Raw genomic sequence first — 6,000 nt, 5'->3', positions numbered from 1 at the left:
GGCGCGCGCTGAAAATGGACGGCGCTGTTCCAAAGTTTGACTGCTACAGTGATCCAGCCACGTTGGGTCCGCGGTGGACAAGATGGTTGAATGCATTTGAACTTTTTGCTGATGGAAAGGGTTTAATCCTGACTGACGATGCATCAGACGCTACAAAGCAAAGACGAAGAGCCTTATTATTGCATCACGCTGGGACGGATGTGCAGGACATTTTCTCCACACTCGCTGACACAGGAGGGCCAACAGATTACGTGCAGGCAGTAAGAGCACTGAACGCATACTTTGTGCCCCAGGTAAACACGGCATTTGCAAGACAGACATTTTATCAGCTAAAGCAGAAAACGGGACAGACTGTGCAACAGTTTACCACATGTTTAAGGCAAGCGGCAAAAGACTGTGATTTTGGAGCTGATAAAGACAATCAAATAAGAGATGCTGTTCTGAGTCGGTGCAGCTCTGAGTATGTGTGTAGAAAATTACTGGAGGAAGGACCGGTTCTGACACTTGCTCGCACGCTAGAAATCGCAGCGCAGTGCGAACGTGTTGAACTGCAGATAGCGGCATTGCACATCTCTCCAGAGACGGAAGTGAAAGAGACGGTGAGTCTGATATCCAGAAAAAGGAGAGAGAGATCAGAAAAAAAAGAATGCAAGGGGGTAGAAGTATTCCTGATTCTAACAAAACCTGCTACAGATGCGGACAGACAGGTCACTTCGCAAAAGATTATAAATGTCCAGCACGTGGAAAATTATGCAGAAAGTGCAGTGGATGAGACCATTTTGCAAAAATGTGTAAAACAAAGGAAGGTGCAAGACAAACAGTGAAAAGAGTTGAATCAGAGGTGAAAAATCAAGACTTTGCATTTGTTGTAAGAGAAGAGGGCAACACAGACAGAATAACATTCTCAGTTGGAGGGGTCAGATTATCCATGTTAGTTGACTCAGGAGCAACAAGCAACATAGTGGATGAAGGAACGTGGGAAATGCTTAAAGAAAACAAAATCAAATGCAGTTCTGCCAAATCAGACAAAAAACTGTATGCATACTTATCAAGTGAACCCCTGCCAGTGAAAGGAATTTTCTGGTGTGAGGTTGGAATCGGAAGACGCAACACAACAGCTGAGTTTACAGTTATTCACGGGAGAGGAGAGCCACTGCTCGGAAAAGACACAGCCGTTAAATAAGGAGTGCTGAGGATTGGACTAACGATTGGAGCTAACGTTGCAGTGGTGAATGATGTGAAGTCCATGATACAACAGAAATACCCCAAATTGTTCTGTGGAGTGGGCAAACTAAACACAAAGCAAATTAGCCTACACATAGACAGCACAGTGACACCAGTTGCACAGCCCCTTAGGCGCGTTCCATTTCACCTTAGAGAGGCTGTTGAGGAAAAAATAAATGAGATGCTCCGCATGGACATTATTGAGAAAGTCAATGGAGCGACTCCATGGGTAAACCCAGTTGTCATTGTACCCAAAGCGAAAGGGGAAATAAGGATGTGTCTGGACATGAGACAAGCAAATACCGCAATTATTCGTGGGCGGTTCCCGATCCCCACAGTAGATGAGCTGTTGCACGGAATGAATGGGTCAGTCATCTTCAGTAAATTAGATCTGAAATGGGGGTACCATCAGCTGGAATTAACCCCGGAATCAAGAGATATTACCACATTCGCTGTTCATAACGGTATATATAGGTTCAAAAGACTGGTATTTGGAGTGTCGTCAGCAAGTGAGCAGTACCAGCATGAAATAGACACTGTTCTAGCGGGTATCGAAGGAGTAGAGAACATATCAGACGACATCATCATCCATGCACCTGACAAAGAGATACATGAGAAAAGAATGCATGCAGTACTAAAGAGACTGGAAAGCTGCGGCTTGACTCTAAATGTAGAGAAGTGCCAGTTTAACATGGACAAGTTGGTGTTCATGGGCATGCTGCTGTCAGTGAAAGGCATAGGCCCGACGGCATAGAGGGTGAGAGCAGTTGTGGAGGCAAGAGAGCCTAAAAACGTTTCAGAAGTGAGAAGTTTTCTCGCTTTAGCCTGCTATAGTAGTCGTTTCATACCTCAGTTTGCAAGCATCTCAGAACCGCTGCGCAGGCTGACAAAGAAAGGCACAAAATTTCATTTCGGAATGGATCAGAAGAGAGCCTTCAAAACTCTCAAAGATAAGTTAGCTGAGGCAAAAACACTGGCTTATTTCGACAAGGATGTACCAACAAAAGTAATCGCTGATGCTGGACCAAAAGGGGTTGGAGCGGTGCTGGTTCAGGAACAACGGGAAGGTATGGTTCCTGTCTGCTATGTGAGCAGAAGCTTGACAGAGTGTGAACAAAGGTATTCCCAAACTGAGCGCGAAGCACTTGCTCTGGTATGGGCTTGTGAACGTTTGCACCCTTATGTCTATGGTCGGAAGTTTGATCTCGTCACAGACCACAAAGCATTGGAAGCAATTTATAGCCCTCGCTCAAAGCCATGCGCGCCCCGAATTGAAAGGTGGGTCTTGAGATTACAACCTTATGACTTTCGGGTGATTCATATACCTGGAACACATAACATTGCAGATCCCCTGTCACGTCTGCTGGGACCATCAGCCAAAGACGAAATTCACACACATAAAGCAGATGAATATGTGCGGTTCATAGCAGTCTGTGCGACACCCTGCGCCCTCACTACTAAGGAAGTTGAGCAGACTTCAGCTAATGATGTGGAATTACAGAAACTTAGAACTGCTATTCAAACAGGTTGCTTCGATGAGTGCCCTGCATACAGACATATTGCGGGGGAGTTAAGTGTCATTGGCCAAATAATACTCAGAGGAACAAGAATTGTTTTGCCACAGTCGCTGAGAGGAAGAGCACTACAGTTGGCACATGAAGGTCATCTTGGGGTGGTAGGAACAAAACAACACCTGAGAACAAAGGTTTGGTGGCCGGGAATGGACAAGGCTGCGGAGAGATTTGTGAGGACATGTCATGGTTGTCAGCTGGTAGCGAAGCCAGATGTCCCTGAACCGCTGTTGCCCACAGTGATGCCAGAAGGGCCATGGCAAAACTTAGCCACAGATTTACTTGGTCGTTTACCGGATGGACATTCGATTCTGGTTGTTGTCGACTATTATAGCAGGTATTATGAATATGCAATCCTTAAGTCAACAATGGCAGAAAAAGTGATCGATCGTATGGAAGACATTTTCAGTCGGCATGGACTTCCTTTAACAATCAGGTCAGATTGTGGCCCACAATTCAAGTCCAGTCTGTTTCAAGCTTTTTGTCAGGAGAACGGAATACACCATATCAAAACAACTCCAAAGTGGGCGCAAGCGAATGGAGAAGTGGAAAGACAAAATGCGTCATTGATGAAACGAGTACGGATTGCTCAAGCAGAGGGACAGGATTGGAAAAAAGAGCTATGCAAATATGTGACTGTCTACAGGTCCATACAACATGCCACAACTGGCAAAAGTCCCGCAGAACTTCTGTTCCAGAGGAAGATCAGAGGAAAATTACTGGACATCACAGCTCCACATAGTGACCTTGAAGCTTGAGACAGATGCAGAGCTAAAAGGAAAAGCCAAAATATACGCAGACCACAGACGAGGCGCTAAGACATCAGATATAGAGGTTGGAGATCAGGTGCTTGTGAGACAGGATAAAACAGACAAATTCACAACAACATTTCATAGAACTCCTAACAAGGTTGTACACAAAGAAGGTAATAGCGTTGTCGTTCAGTCACCCACTGGAGTAAAGTACGCATGGAATACAACATCTGTCAAGAAGTTTCTGTCTGCGGAAACACCAATAGTGGATGGTGACATGATATGTGCTCAAGAGCCAAGTTATGATAAAAAGGAAAAGAGAAGTTCAGATGAATGCAAAGAAATCAGTGAGACATTTCAGGGAGAGGAACAAATTCCAAAACCTTGTAGACCCCAGAGACTAACCAAATTGCCTGAAAGGTTTAGAGACTATGTTGTTGAGTGATTGATAAAGGCTAGGTCATGGGAGAAGGTAAATAATAAAAAAAAAAAAGATTAAGAGTTATGTTGTAGTATGTGCATAGTGTTACATGTAAGTTGATGTTCTGAACTGTTTTAAGTTTAAGAAAATTTGACTGAGAACTTGCTTAGTAGGGGGTAAGTTTTATGTCTCTAGTAAAGGGGGGAATACAATAGAGTAAAGCTACAAATAAAATAAACTGACTTTCAGGGTTTTTTAGGTAGGTATTTAAGATGGAGAACGTTGAATCTGGTCTGTGTGTGGTTTGATCCGAAATAACCAGTAAGGTTACAACAACACCTGAACATAATGACACAAACATGGGACAAGGAACACATGGAGGGACAACAACATAAATCCAGGCGCATGACAGGTGTTAATTACAGGACATAAAAACTCTGCATGTAAAAACTTAGAACACTGTCTAAGACTTGATGGCTGCTCTGTCAATTCTTTCGTCATCAGTTAGGAACCTAGGTGTGCTATTTGATAGCAACCTTTCCTTAGAAAGCCACATTTCTAGCATTTGTAAACACTGCATTTTTCCATCTCAAAAATATATCTAAATTACAAAACCTATGCTCTCAATGTCAAATGCAGAAACGTTAATTCATGCGTTCATGACCTCAAGGTTAGATTATTGTAATGCTTTATTGGGTTGTTGTTCTGCATGGTTAATAAACAAACTCCAGCTGGTTCAAAATACAGCAGCTAGAGTTCTTACTAGAACCAGGAAGTATGATCATATTAGCCCGGTCCTGTCAACACTGCACTGGCTCCCTATCAAACATCGTATAGATTTTAAAATATTGCTTATTACTAGGGATGGGCGATAAATCTTAATTTAATAATTTAAGTATTAAATAATAATAATAATATTTAAGCAGTTATTATACTCACTTAATATTAGATTTTAAAGGCAAATTTTTTTGGCTTTAAAATCCATAAAAGGATTTAAAATGTTAGGCCTTTTTGTTTACACTGTCAGGAATAAAATATACTATAATTGTATTTTAGTCCTACAGTGCAAATACAGTGCAATCATTTTGGGTTGCATAAAATACAGTGCAATACATAAAATACAGTGCAATCAGTTCAGACATCGCACAGTGCTCATTCAATAAATGCACAGCTAAACAGATGAGTTTTGAGTCTAGATTTAAAAGTGGCTAATGTTTTAGCACATCTGATCTCTTCTGGAAGCTGATTCCAACTGCGGGCTGCATAATATCTAAAGGTGTATTCTTGTGGCTCAGTGCTAGAGCATTGTGTTTAGAAGTGCAAAAGGTTGTGGGTTCGATTCCCAGGGAACACATATTAGATAAAAAATGTTAGCCTTAATGCAATGTAAGTCGCTTTGGATAAAAGTGTCTGCTAAATGCATAAATGTAAATGTAAAAGCAGGCTCCACTTGTTTTGTGTGAACCCTTGGTATTTCTAACTGACTTGCTCCTAATGATCTGAGTGGTCTGTTAGGTTTATATTCAGTGAGCATTTCTGCAATGTATTTCAGTCCTAGGTCAGTGAATGATTTATAAACGAGTAAAAGTATTAAAATCAATCCTAAATGTAACTGGAAGCCAGTGTAAGGACCTGAGGACTGGTGTGATATCCTCAGATTTTCTGGTTCTAGTCAGAATCCTGGCAGCAGTGTTCTGGATGAGCTGCAGCTGTCTAATGGTCTTTTTGGGAAGGAGGGTGAGGAGACCATTACAATAGTCCACCCTGCTGGTGATAAAGGCATTAAACAAGTTTCTCCAAGTCTTGACTGGAAACAAAACAGCTAATTCTTGCAATGTTTTTGAGATGATAGTATTCTGATTTAGTTACTGCTTTGACATGACTACTAAAACTAAGGTCTGTCTCCAGAATCACACCAAGATTCCTGACTTTTTTTTAGTTGTTAGACCCCTAGAGTCAAGGTATTCATTCACCTTTAGAACTTCATCTTTGTTTCCAAATGCAATGACTTCATTTTTTTTTCTTGTTTAAC

The sequence above is a fragment of the Cyprinus carpio genome, chromosome B4 (genome assembly GCF_018340385.1).
Source record: "Cyprinus carpio isolate SPL01 chromosome B4, ASM1834038v1, whole genome shotgun sequence".
Lineage (NCBI taxonomy): Eukaryota > Metazoa > Chordata > Actinopteri > Cypriniformes > Cyprinidae > Cyprinus > Cyprinus carpio.
The sequence above is the reverse complement of the archived record's forward strand: the minus strand, read 5'-3'. Positions refer to the sequence as shown.